Below are 15086 nucleotides of genomic sequence, written 5' to 3'. Positions count from 1 at the left end.
ATGGACAATATTAACCAAGAGCCACCCACGGCCTCTTGGATGGACATTAAGACTTTGATGCGCGCTAGATTTGTTCCTTCCTACTATAGGAGGGAGACTCTTTTGAAGCTCCAAAGGCTTCAACAAGGGTCTATGTGTGTGAATGAATATTTTAAAATGATGGAGTCCATGATTCTCAAAGTAGGACTCCAATTTGAAAGTGAAGAAGAAAAGGTAGCTAGATTTGTGAGTGGTCTTAGAAGAGAAGTTCAAGATGTAGTTGAGTTATATGAGTATTCCACTCTTGACAAAATTTTACACTTGGCCTTAAAAGTTAAAAGTCAATTGAAAAAGAAACAAGAGGCCAAGAGGAATACTTCATACAATGAATACTACTCTAGAACTTGGAAAGGAAAAGAAAGAAAGGATGAGAAACCACCTTCCAAAGACCACCCACCTAGGACTAATTCGTCTAGAACCTCCCATGAAAGTGCAAACTCTTCTCAAAGTTCAAGAACTAGTTCCATCAAATGTTTTAAGTGTTTGGGCTATGGTCACATTGCTTCAAATTGCCCAACAAAGAGGAACATGATCTTGAACCCTAAAGGAGAGGTTGAAAGTGAACATTCTTCTCCCCCCTCCCCTAAAGGTTCTTCCTCCCACACTTCTTCCCAATCTTCAAGTGAGGATGAAATCAAACTTAATGAAGGAGGTTTGTTGGTGGTTAGGCGTATACTAGGCCAAGTGCCTAAAGAATTTGAAAATCAAAGAGAAAATATTTTTCACTCAAGGTGCCAAATCAACAACAAAACTTGCTCCCTCATAATTGATAGTGGAAGTTGTGTTAATGTGGCTAGCACAAGGGTTGTGGACAAGCTTGGCTTGAAAACCATCCCTCATGCCAAGCCCTATAAGCTTTCTTGGCTTAGTGAGGAAGGTGAGATTAAATAGGACAAACAAGTCCTTATTAACTTCTCCATTGGAAACTACAAAGATGAGGTATTATGTGACTTAGTGCCCATGGAAGCAACCCACATTTTATTAGGAAGGCCATGGCAATTTGATAGGAAAGCTTTTCATGATGGCCATGCCAACAAGTTTACATTTAGCTTCTAAGGCAAAAAGATCACATTACTACCTCTTTCACCAAGAGAAGTCAATGAGGACCAATTACAAATGATAAAGAAAAGAAAAGAAGAGAAGGCGCAAAAGAAGGCACAAAAGAAGGCGCAAGGGCATGGCAATGAGTCCAAGAAGAGCATGATCACCCTCAAAGGGGTGAAGAAGGTAATGCTTGCCCAAAAACCCATCTTCCTAGCTTATCCTAGTGAATCTTCCCCCTCCTTCCAAAACCCTCACTCTAGATGTCCCTTATACTTGTCATTAGTCTTAGATTAGTTCAAAGATGTTTTTCAAGAACCTTCAAAGGGTCTCCCACCCCTAAGAGGTATAGAACACCAAATTGATTTCATACAAGGCTCATCTTTGCCTAATAGGCCAGCCTATAGGACTAGTCCCGAGGAGGCTAAGGAAATTCAAAAACAAGTGAATGAGTTGTTAGAAAAGGGGTGGGTGCAACATAGCATGAGTCCTTGTGCAATGCCCGTGATTCTTGTCCCCAAAAAGGATGGAACATAGAGAATGTGCATAGATTGTAGGGCTATCAACAACATAACCATCAAGTATAGGCATCTTATTCCTAGATTAGATAATTTGATTGATGAGTTACATGGTGCAACCATATTTTCCAAAATAGACTTGAAGAGTGGGTACAATCAAATTAGAATCAAAGAAGGTGATGAATGGAAAACCTCTTTCAAGACTAAGTTTGGATTATATGAGTGGTTAGTCATGCCTTTTGGCTTGACCAATGCACCTAGTACATTTATGAGACTCATGCACCATGTTCTTAGAGAGTTCTTAGGGAAGTTTGTTATGGTGTACTTTGATGACATTCTCATTTATAGTATGTCTCAAGATGACCACTTGCATCATTTAAGGAGTGTGTTAGAAACCTTAAGGAAGGCATCCTTGTATGCTAACATGGAGAAATGTGTGTTTGGGATGGATCATGTGATCTTCCTAGGTTTCAAAATAAATCAACATGGGGTCCATGTGGACCAAGAAAAAGTGATGGCCATCAAGGATTGGCCTCCCCCAAAGAATGTAAGTGAGCTTAGGTCTTTCCATGGGTTAGCTAGTTTCTATAGGAGGTTTGTGCCAAACTTTAGCACCATAGCCGCCCCTCTCAATAAATTGGTCAAGAAAGGTGTGGCCTATAAGTGGAGCAAAGATCAAGAAAAGGCTTTTGAAACTTTAAAACAAAAATTGATCAATGCACCACTCTTAGCCCTCCCTAACTTCTCCAAAACTTTTGAAATTGAGTGTGATGCATCCAATGTAGGCATTGGGGTCGTGCTTCTCCAAGAAGAGCACCCCATAGCTTATTTTAGTGAGAAACTCAAGGGGAGTCACATCAACTACTCCACCTATGACAAAGAGCTTTATGCCCTTGTGAGAACTTTGCAAACTTGGAAACACTATCTTCTTTCAAAGGAGTTCGTGATACATAGTGACCATGAGTCACTCAAATTTTTGAAAAGCCAAGGCAAGTTAAACAAGAGACATGCTAGGTGGGTAGAGTTCTTAGAACAATTTCCATATGTGATCAAACATAAGCAAGGAAAGGCTAACATTGTGGCGGATGCCCTTTCAAGAAGGCATTCCCTCCTTTCCATTCTTGAAACTAAATTTCTTAGTTTTGATCATATTAAGGAATTGTATCCAAAGGATGTTGATTTCTCCCCCATTCTTAGTGAGTGCCACCAAGGGGCTTACAAAGACTTTTACCTTCTCAATCAATATCTTTTCAAAGGTAAGAGACTTTGCATTTCCCAAGGTTCCTTAAGAGCCTTACTCATTAGAGAGGCACATGAGGAAGGATTAATGGGGCATTTTGGGCCAAACAAGACTTTGGAAGTCTTGAAAGAACACTTCTATTGGCCTCACATGAGGAAGCATGTAGATAGGCATTGCAAAGGTTGCATAGCATGCATGAAAACCAAGTCTAGAGTCCAACCCCATGGTCTTTACACCCCTTTGCCTATCCCTTCCAAGCCTTGGGTTGACATTTCTATGGATTTTATCTTAGGCCTCCCAAGGACCAAAAAAGGTAGGGATTCCATTTTTGTAGTGGTGGATAGGTTCTCTAAGATGGCCCATTTCATTCCTTGCCATAAGATTGATGATGCAACTTATATTGCAAATCTTTTCTTCAAGGAAGTGGTAAAACTACATGGCCTACCTAGGTCCATTGTAAGTGATAGGGACTCCAAGTTCCTAAGCCATTTTTGGAGAACCTTGTGGGGTAAACTTGGCACCAAGCTTCTTTTCTCAACCACTTGTCATCCCCAAAGTGATGGCCAAACCGAGGTGGTTAATAGAACCCTAGGGCAAATGCTAAGATGTATGATAGTGCAAAACATTAGAGAGTGGGAGGAACTTCTTCCCCGCATAGAGTTTGCCTACAATAGGGTTGTGCATTCCACTACTTCTCATTCCCCTTTTGAGGTTGTGTATGGGTTCAATCCCCTAACTCCCTTAGACCTCCTTCCCCTACCCACTCATGAGGCATGGACTTGCCAAGATGGTGAAGCCAAAGCCAAGTACATCCAAGACTTGCATTCACAAGTCAAGGAAACCATTGAGAGGAGAGTTAAGAAACAACAAGAGGATGGTAAGAAGGGAAGAATGGAAGTCATCTTCCAATAGGGAGATTGGGTTTGGCTTCACTTGAGAAAGGAGAGATTCCCTACTCAAAGGAAGTCTAAGCTCCTCCCTAGAGGGGATGGCCCCTTTCAAGTCATTAGGAGAATTAACAACAATGCTTATGAGTTAGACTTACCCCCAAGCTACAACATAAGTAACTCATTTAATGTTTGTGAACTCCTATTTAAAGGGCGCCCCTTGTCTTGATAAAAGGGTTGATCATTTTGTTATAAACTTTGTGCATTCAACCACCAATTTTTGTGAGCTCTCCTTCCTAGAAGTGAACTCACCTTTGTCTTATCTTGCTTGCAAGTGGCGGCACCATCAATCATCTCTAGGGCTTGGTTGGCTTAGATCCCCCCCTCTGAGTGACGTGCTTCTTCCATTCTTCATCTTCTATGCTTTCCATTTTTGTTGTTTCTTCTTTCATTTTGCTCTTTAGTGTTGTTATTGCCGTGTGTGTTTAAGCTTGAATCCAACTCTTTTCTTCCTTTCATGAGCTTGAGAAATGAACCTTCACATCTACATAGCATGCCATCTTAATGTCCAGTGGGAATTTTCAAAAAGCTTTCTTAAACAACTTCACCATATTCATAACTCTAAAAGGAAACAAGATAATCCTTCATCAGCTGATTCCAACAAGAGTACAAAGAGAGTTTGCATCTACTACAGAAGGTTAAATCAAGAAACCAGGAAAGACCACCTCTTCCTGCCTTTTATTGATCAAATGCTTGAGCACTTGGCAGGTAAGTCCAACTATTGTTTTCTTGATGGTTTTTCTAGTTACTTTCAAATTCATATTGCACCTGAGGACAAAGAGAAAACGACATTCACCTGCCCTCTTTGGCTCTTTTGCCTATAGGAGGATGCCGTTTGGCCTATGCAATGCCCTTGGCACATTCTAGCAGTGCATGCTTAGCATTTTCAGTGATTTTCTTGAAAAATGCATAAAGGTGTTTATGGACGATTTTACTTTGTATGGATCTTCTTTTGATACATGTTTAGACAATCTCGACAAAGGTTTGAATAGGTGCATCCAATCTAACCTTGTTTTTAATTTTGAAAAATGCATTTCATGGTAGAACAAGGCATAGTTTTGGGGCACACCATTTCGAGTAAGGGAATTAAAGTTGACCCTGCCACGATTTCAATTACTTCATAATTGCCTTACCTCTCTTCTGCTCGAGAGGTTCGTTCTTTTCTTCGCCATGCATGATTTTAAAGGTGCTTCATCTAGGACTTTACTAAGAAGGCTTTCCACTGTCCAATTTGCTGCAAAAAGATGTTGAGTTCATTTTCAGTGACGAATACAAAAAGGCTTTTGGTTGCCTCAAGAAGGCCCTGACCTCCACTTCGATCATTGAGGCGCTCAATTGGACAACCCCATTCGAGCTGATGTGGGATGCATCCAATTATGCATTGGGGGTTGTTCTGGCTCAAAGGATTGATAAGCAGCCGAGGGTAATCTACTACCCCTCCAGGAGATTGGATGTTGCCCAAGCAAACTACACCACAACAAAGAAAGAGCTTTTTGCGGGTGTTTTTGCGCTTTAAAAGTTTAAATCTTATCAGCTTGGTTCTCCTGTTGTTGTGTTTACTAACCATGCAGCTCTTAAGTACTTGTTGAAGAAGGCAGAATCCAAGCCTCGGTTGATTAGATGGATGCTCTGGCTCCAGGAATTTGATTTAGAGATCTGTGATAGGAGCAAAGCACAAAACTTGGTTGCAGACCACCTGAGCAGGATTGAGAGATCCGATGAAAGTTTGTTGACACTCTCTGCTTCTTTTCCTTCCCCATGGTTTGCTAACATTGTGAATTATCTTGATGCTTCTGTTTTTCCTCCCTTAGCATCCATAACTCAATGTGATAAACTCAAGAGCGATGCTAGGTATTATATTTGGGATGACCCCTATTTGTGAAAGATGTGTAGTGATCAGGTTACTAGGAGATATATTCTGAACCACAAGATTGACTCGGTCCTTCAATTTTGTCATTCATCTGCACCTGGATTGTCGATTTACTGGCGCACCATCTTCAAGGATGCGTGGAGGATTTGCAACACAAAGGAGCAATGCTAGAGAGCGAGAAAAGCCATTTCTTGGAGACAACAGATGCCTCAATAACCCATGTTGTTTTGTGAGGTCTTTGATGTTTGGGGTATAGATTTCATAGGCCCTTTCCCTGTTTCTTTTGGTTTTACTTACATCTTACTTGTTATTGATTATGTCTTAAAGTGGGTAGAAGCTAAAGCCACCAAGACTAACGATGCTCGATTTGTTATAGACTTTGTCAGGTCTCACATATTCTGTAGGTTTGGAATTCCTAGAGTTGTCGTTAGAGACTAGGGCACCCATTTCTATAATAGGTCCGTGGGGCGCTTTGCTTTAGAAGTACGGGGTTATGCATAAGATTTCCACACCATATCACCCCCAAACTAACGGGCAAGCCGAGATATCAAGTAGAGAGTTCAAGCGGATCTTGCAGAAGATTGTTCAACCCAACCGAAAGGATTGGAGCAATAGACTTAAAGACGCTCTGTAGGCTCATAAAACTGCTTACAAGGCATCTATTGGGATGTCTCCCTATCTGGTCGTCTTTGGTAAGCCATGCCACCTACCAGTGGAAATAGAGCACCGAGCCTACTAGGTTGTCAAATCATGCAACTTCTCACTTGATCAAGTTGGGGAGTAAAGAGAGTTGCAGCTGAATGAGTTAGATGAGATCCGTTTGGAAGCATATCATAACTCTATGTTCTACAAAGAGAAGACCAAGAGATTCCATGATAGCTCCAAAGCTAGGAAGGAATTTGTTGTTGGTCAGCAAGTGTTATTGTAAAACTCTAAACTTGGTCTCATGGGTGGTAAGTTGCGGTCAAATTGGATTGGTCCTTTTGTGGTGACTAATGTTTATCCTTATGGTGCAGTTGAGATCAAGAGCCAATCCACCGAGAAGAGCTTTAAAGTGAATGGGCATCGTCTGAAGCCATTCCTCAACAATCCTGCCTTGGTGGATACTGTTGTAGAGGAGACTTCCTTGCTTGACCCCACTTTTGTTTCATCATGATTCAAAGAGTTTTATTTTTCCTTCCTTACTTTTATTACACTTGTCCAAGCCCATCTACTGATGTTTCATTGGTTGATACTATGCTGAGTCAGGTTAAGACAATGTGTAGTTTAAGTGTGGGGGAGTCTGTCTGTTGTTGTTTCCTTTTGTTTGTTTCCATTTTGTTAATTTGTGTTAAGTTTTTGTTTTCTGTTTGGGACACTCACTTCACTTTTGGAGGATGCATTGTTGGTTGTTCCGTGCACTGATATCCTTGCTTTCTCTTTGCATGTCAACTTTATTTTGAATTATTTTACCCTGTGTGAGAATTTAAGCCACTCTTTGTTCTTTCTTATGTGATATATGCCTCTTGAATGTTTGCACAATGGCCTTGGCTTGACTCTTTCTGATGCTTTTCTGATTCACATGCAAGTTTGGATATGATTTAGGCAATTTTGTTCTGGTGAGCCTATAGGCAGATGAGCCTACCTTGGACTGTTTCCGTTGATAGCCCTTTTTGAGCCTGTATACCCTTTCATTGTTCTATAGCTTATTACAAGCCCTTAACCTGAAAAACCATGATTCATCCTGCCTTAGGAAATTTTGGAGCTTTGGAATTGTTTTGGGAATATGTGTTATCCTTTAAGTGTGGTTGCGCATAATAAGTGTGGTTGTGCACACACACCTATTTTGTTCATGGATTGCTCATTTGTACATTTTAACGGACTTGAAAACAGTTGTTTCTCTACTCTAAAATGAAAATAAAAAAAATGAAAAATGAAGAAAAAAATGAAAAGAAAGAAAAGAGGTTTGGGTTTTGTAACATTGTGCAAGAATTGAATATGGAAGTGTTGGAGTTTGGAATTGCTTTCATGCTTGATTTTGACGTATTTCCCCATTGCTTCTCTATTTCCTTTTGTTCTTTTTAGCCACTTATCCATATGTTCCACACGTTGTCCTCAACCCCATTACAACCTTGAAAAGTCATTCTGATCTTGATTTGCATGTGCTTTGGTTTGGTTGTTGGTTCTATAGGCTTGCCAATTCTGTTTGATGTTAAATTTTTAGGGGTGCTTTAAGAGTAAACAATAGCCTAGAGATTTGAGTGATATAGTGCATATTTTACGAGGTTATGCAGCTTTCAATTTACCCCGAGATGAATTGAGTACTTGACATGTTTTGAATTGCTTGGATGATGTTCATGGATACCTTGCAGCTCTGAATCCTTTTGTGTTGGATGTGTTTCCATTTGTCTGTTTCGAGTCTATTTGTCTTGTGTCTCTTTTTGTCTCTCTTGTTATGTTTGTGATGTCCTTGCTTTGCTTTACTTTTTAATTTTGCCAAGGATTGCAAAAGGGTAAGTGTGGTCGATTTTGATGAGTCATTATTTTGGTGTGATTGTGGAATATATCTAATTGTATTGTAAATATGTTTATTTTGTTAGCTCACCCTATCTGCTTGTGTGTGGCGATGATCGTATACGCGGTATACGTGAGCAAATGATGTTGCAGGTGGATCTGGTGAGGCTTAGAGCCGAAACGGGGCTAGACTTGGGATATTTCATCATGGATTTATGTTTTATGATTTTAAGTCATTTGTAAACTCTTATATTATCATACTTTAATTTTATAATGGATATTTACTCGTTTGGATTTCACTTATTGTCATGGTGAAATAAAAGTTTTAAAATTTCCCACGTTTTTGGGAAATAGATTTATAATTAATGAGATTTTAATTTCTTACTTTATTTTATTTATTTAAATCCATAATATCCGGTCGGGATGTTACATTCTTCACAATAGTTGGAGAACAAATAATTGTTAGACAAATGTCATCAAAAGGGGGGTTGAATTGATGCTTTTAAAAAAATTGTCTTGATATGTATACTTATGAAAATATCCTTTTTTTAATTATTAATTAAGTGCGTTACTAGAAGTGTAAAAAAGAGGTAAAGGAAAGAAGAAATTCACACAGTAATATATACTAGTTTGGGTATAGCCAACCCTGCATCCAATTCCTAGTCACCTCAATGTGAGAGTGACAATCCCAATTCACTATCTTTAGAGTATTTCAATTACAACCACAATGACATAGTGAAACATGCAATAGAAAATTTCTAAAGATTGATTAACACTTATCTTGAGCCCTTTCAAGATGTGACAACACCTTCCTTGAATCACATAAGTGATGAAACACCTCCTCTGTACAAAACAAACGATGAAAATTACTACTAAAAAAATGAAGCATTTTCTCATGGAAAGTAAGAGTATAAAGATAGAATGCTCAACAGTAAACTCCTTTCACAAGTGAATTCTCGTTACCAACTTGAATAAGAGAGGAAAAAACTCAATCAATATTTTCAGGCTTCTCAATAGTAGTGTGTTATGTTTTTTCTCATTCTCAAATTGGGTTGTTTAAAGAGTTTTAATTGAGTTTTCTTAAAAAAAGATAATTCAATTAATTCAAAAACAAAATCAAATAAATTCGAAAATCAATTTTTATTCTTTGTAGAAAAGATGATTTTTAGGAGAAGATATAGTCAGAGAATACTTGATTTAAGAAATAGTTTCAATTCAAAAGATATTTTTATTTTTGAAAATCTATAGAAACATAATTTAATTAATTTAAATAAAATCAAATAAATTCGAAAATGAAATTTTATTCTTTGTAGAAAAGATGATTTATTTTAAAAGATATAGTCAGAGAATACTTAGATTTAAAAAAATAGTTTCAATTCAAAAGATATTGTTATTTTTGAAAAAACTGTAGAAACATAATTTAGTTATGTTTTAACCTTAATTGATTATGTGCGTGGAAAAATGATTTCACTTGTGAAGAGAGATGATTTTGCTGATAATTCTTCTTATGCTTCCTCTTTATCTAGAGTGACTTGACACCCTAAATACTCTATATCTTTATCTTGAGCTTTCCTTCATCTTGTAGTATTTTTGCTTGAGTATCCATCAAAATCTTTAGCTTTCAAAGATGTAGTGGTGACATCCTTTTTGCTAAAAATAATCGTTCTCAATGGACCACCTTCTCATAAGAGCTTTGAAATGAGTTTTTTAGAGAAGAAAAAAAGTTCGTAGTATTGGAGAACATATTTTCGACCAACATTTGATATTCCTCATCATCACGTAGAATATGAGTAAGAATAGTTGCATGTGCATCTAGTATTTTGCAACTACCCACAAGGAATTTGAAGGTTTTTTGTGTAGCGTAAAAGCATGTAGTTCTTCTATTATACAAGGGGTCCGACAAAAAATTATAGGTGACGGTAACGGTGTTGATACTGAACAAAACCTCAACATTAAGAGATGTTTTTTCTTAATTTTTAAAGATAATGATGAAGATTCAAGCTTAGTCTACATCACACAATCTTAAAAATTGAATTAAATCACTACAAAAAACAATATAAATTCTAGTAGTTACTTTCTTCAAATGTGGCGATTTTAACTACCACAATTCACGCTTGCAGCGGATTTGAAAACCATCGCAATTCAGGTTATCACAAAGAAAAAATGTGGCAATTTCAAGCAAACTACCACCATAACCGCCATATATTACATTATCTAAAGTGACGATTTTCTGAGGTAAATTACGAATGTTAAAATCATCATAATTGTTCAAACAAAAATTAAATACATCGAAAAGAATGGCTCTTTAAAATGGCGCAACTTACATTATCTTACGACGTTTATAACTGTTGTTATTGCTATTATCAAACATTACCTAAATTTTACATGATTTACTGGAGTGAAATGATTTAAACATTTTCTAAAATGTTAAAGTAAGTTAAAAATGAACTTTAGAACTTTTAATCTACTACATAATGGGTTAAATTGTTCTTCAGAGGTTCTAAGAACAATATTAGCCATTATGTAGGAAGAAACTTAAAACATAGTGCTTTTCAAGTTTTTATATAACCAATTATATATCCGTTTAGATTCTTTTTATAATAAATTTAATCAACTTTTGTAATTAATAAGGACCGTTCTAATGAAATAAATGATGTAATAATCAATTATTTTAGATAGACATCAATATCTTTTAAAAATTCTATTAGAATAATGGATTTTCAGCTAATGTAATTAATTATAGATGTCAACATCTATTTTCAAATTGCATTTTTCAAACATTATGAAAAGAGTATCAATCTTAATCTTTGTAAGAACTTTTGCAATAAATCAAAGATATTCTTACAATTGTTTTCTGATATCAAAATGCAATCACTAAGTGATCGAAAAGATTTCAAAGAATTCTCAAGTGTTTTCTCTTCAACTTACTCATATGGTTAGTTTTTAGGGTATGTCATGTTATGTTGTAATTAAGTTCCAAGTTCTTCTCCCATGGTTTCTTCTTTTCATTATCTTTACAAGATTGCTTCTAGGTTTGTGTTTGTTTTGTAAATTGCTGAGGTTGTCAATAGTGGTTTTTGGATTGTTGGTTGAGTTGATAAGGCTAGACATCTTCTCAGATAGTGAAAGAGTGAATAAGGCCAAGATTCTCTTGAGTGAGTCAAGAGTGGATAGGACAAAGATCCTCTTTGACATTTAATGTAATATCGAGGTTGATATCCTCTAGAGTCTTGTATTTTCTTTGTACAAACTTTTGTTTTTGAATAGTTGAACTAGATGTAAGATAATTGGTAATTTCAACTAGCATAACCTTTTTTTTGTGTTTTTTCTTTATCTATATAATCTTTTATTGATCTTATAACTCTTGTTTTAATTAGTTTCAAGAAAATTGCACTCTAAGTTTATAAAATCATAGACGGTCTTAATCATAAAGAATAATATTTATTGCACATTTGACACACTTTGAACTCCAAAATTTGGATACCTTAAATACCCTAAATTGATGGAGCTCAAAAGTGGTAAATATTAAAGGTGTTAGTCTCTAATAAGACTTGCTTAATATTTATTTTTTGGAAGGCATCAATATCTTGGGAAATATCCTTTATTTGTGGATTCATGTGTGATCCAAATAAATATATGTGTACACGGTGCATGCATATGATGACACAATCAGGAATTGTAATAATTATTTTCATCATTTGTGCTAGTTTAAATATTTCATCATAATATGATGACATTTTGATTTAAGGAACTTAGCCTTGTGATATTTGGCAATGTCACCTACTATGCATGTATTTGATACATGAGCAAATCCCTTTCCAGATTTAGGATATGCATATGAAGGAAAAGCATAAGATAAAATTCTTAAAGACTTATTAATAAATTTCTCGGTGTCTTTAACACAAACATGAGCATTTACCGGTGGCTACATCACAATGTTGTTTATCACATAATCCTGGGGGACAATATGGACAATCAACAGCAGTTTTACATTTTTGATCTTGCTTTCCTACTATGCTCACCGGGTATCGACAAACTTTATTATCACAAATAGCTGAATCTTTGCATAAATCTATTTTCCCCTTGCAATCTTTACTCTCATTACATTCTTCCTTAGCTAAGACAAATTCTACAAAAAACACATGTCATGATTAGAAGATATATAAAATCATATTAAGTATCAAATTTTAACATGTAAACTATAAAACTATACGTGTATATTTTTATTATGTATTCAAACATTAAATCTCATGAATTAAGAGTTTAATATCTACATTGCTTGCCACAGAAATGATTTATCAAGTGAACAGAAAAACTCAAACACCTTATCATTACAAGCTATCAAAGCAAAAACAATTGCTACCAAAGTAACTTTCATCAAAGCCATTCTTTGGCTTGTTTTGTTTTACTATTTGTTCTAGTATATCTTATTATTCTTTTTGCATGAGGCACATATTTATATTATTAGAATGAGGTCATATATGTTGTGTAAAAGTGATAAGAATTCTCTGAAACTGATGTACCTTTGTCAAAAGAAGAAAAATATTAAGTCCGTTACATTAGATGGTTCAAGAGTCAAACTTTTCTTTTTATGCAACATTCTTCTTTAATGTAATATTTAATTAATTTTGAAACATTCATTCAATGATGTAACATGGTTTTTATTTTATTAAATAATTAAAATTGTATCGTAAATATCTTCATTTTATATTTATAGAATATTAGTATAACATTTATACAAATAATAAATTAGGTCCTAATTAAAAGAAGACCAATTTATTATTTATATAAATGGTATTAATTAATTTATTTTTATAAAAAAATATGGATTAATAATATATTAGTTTTAAATACTCATTTTTTTCGTAAAAATATTTATATTTAATTAGTTTTAATCTTATAAAAAGAACATAGATTAATAAAACATGGATTAATAATATATAACAATGTAATATGTTAAGAAGAAACTTTTAATAAAACTATTAGTATAACATTTATATAAATAATAATTTTGATTTCAATTTAGAGAGAGTATTACTCTAATTTAAAAAAAAAAATTGAGACTAAATTGAATCAAAGAGATATATGTGGGAATTAAATTGGATCAAAGAGACATATATATGAAATAAATTGAAATTAAGACAATAACATTTGACATTGACACATGTCAATGTTGCCATGTGGCACTGAGTGCCACGTGTCACACAAGAGACCTGACACGTGGCATAAAGAAATTTGGACAAAAATATTAAAATATTTAAAAAAAAATTAAAAAACTAAAAGAAAACACAAATTGACACTTGGCATGTCGTTAACGTTGTCAGTAATTGATACTTCTTTTCAAAAATTAGGAAAATTGAAACTTTTTTAAAAACGGAGATGACATTGAAACGTTCCAATAAAAGTGGAAACGAGTAATTAAGCTTATATAAAGTAACATTTATATCACCTTTCACTACAAAAAAAAATTGTATTTAACAAAGAATTTTTACCTGAGGTTAATATAACATCAATAATGGATTCAACTAATTGAGGTTTTCTAACCTTCATTAAGTTTCAAAGGTTTATTATTAAATCTTAACGAAATAAGTAGGCTTATCTCAAACCCCAGTTAACAAATAATTTTAATAAGTCTTATTTTACTTTTTCCTTCACTTTCTTTTAATTTTCCCTCTTGTAAAGACATTTTTTTCTTTATTCTAAACTCTAACATTGTGTTTCTTTGAGTTAATCATTAAAATCCATTGATTTGTGCGGATTGAAAATATTTTTCATTTTCCTTTCTAATTATTTAATAGCAAATGAATAGATTGATTTGTGAGATAGCATAAAAAACTCATCATTCATAGACTGCAAAAATAAAGGATGTTTTTAAAAATTTAACTTTATCATCTCCATTTACATAATTTTTTTTTCTTTTTATAGTGCTTCAAAAGTTTGTGGTGGTGGAATGCATTATTTCTTAAACTTTATGTATATACATATATATCATTAACAATTATATATTATATATTATTATTATTATTCTTTTATTTATATATCTATATATATAATAATTTAAATTAATAATAAATGTTTACAATAATTAATAATAATAAAAATATAATATAACAATTAATGCTTAATTATTGATTTAGTCTTTTAATTTGTTACTTTGGTTTATTTTATTATTTTTTGGTTCAATTTAATCTTGCAATTTTTAAAAATATTCAATTTGGTCTCATTATTTTTTATTCAATTTAGTCCTCTCTTTTTTAAACAATTCAATTTTGTCCTCTTCGATTAGAGACCAATGTATTAATTAAGCTTAATTACAACTAGGGATGTCAAAATCGGGTTGGGTCAAGTCAACCCGACATCTGAAAACATGTTAGGATCTTTAACTTGTCCTGCCAATGGACGGGGTGGTGGGCTGGCGCACCTGAGGCATATGTAGACAAGGTAAAAAGGTAGTTGTTTATGCCTCAGTTATGAACTGAATCATATTTTAGCATTACTGCCTTGGTTCTCTCCACAATCGAGGCGTAATAGGAATCAAAAATTAAAAAAAATGAAAATGAAATGTACTTTTTGTAAGACCCGAGAAAAATTAGACTAAAGGAAAATACATGGGAAAAAGTTAATCGCTTGATTAATATATTATTGATTTATTTAATTTAAGTACGTTATAAAATTATGAAATTATTATTATTTGAGTGATTGAAGTTATTGTTGTATTTATAAAAATTATTAAGTGATGTAACTTTTTGTTTTATTTATTTTAAATTTTAATATTATATTTAAGGTTGGGGATATGTGTACATAATCAATTGGTGCGTATTATGACATGAGAAAACATTTGGCTTGGTGGTTGATGTGTGTGTTGTTGTGCAAAGGTACCAGGGTTTGATTCCAAGTAGCATTAGAATGGTTAAATTGTCTTTCTTTTTCTTTCTCAT

At 34.3% G+C, this 15086-nt stretch overlaps 1 pseudogene; it reads left to right on the top strand.

Annotated features, from left to right (window-relative positions):
* Positions 1-6811, top strand: part of LOC146881694 (uncharacterized) — a 30070-nt pseudogene extending 23259 nt beyond the window's left edge.
* Positions 6812-15086: the final 8275 nt, after the last annotated feature.

The sequence above is a fragment of the Vigna unguiculata genome, chromosome 11 (assembly GCF_037176805.1).
Source record: "Vigna unguiculata cultivar grain cowpea cultivar isolate G323 ecotype 2 chromosome 11, ASM3717680v1, whole genome shotgun sequence".
NCBI classification, from domain to species: Eukaryota; Viridiplantae; Streptophyta; class Magnoliopsida; order Fabales; family Fabaceae; genus Vigna; species Vigna unguiculata.
Note: the sequence above shows the minus strand (reverse complement) of the source record. Positions and strands in the feature narration are given on the sequence as shown.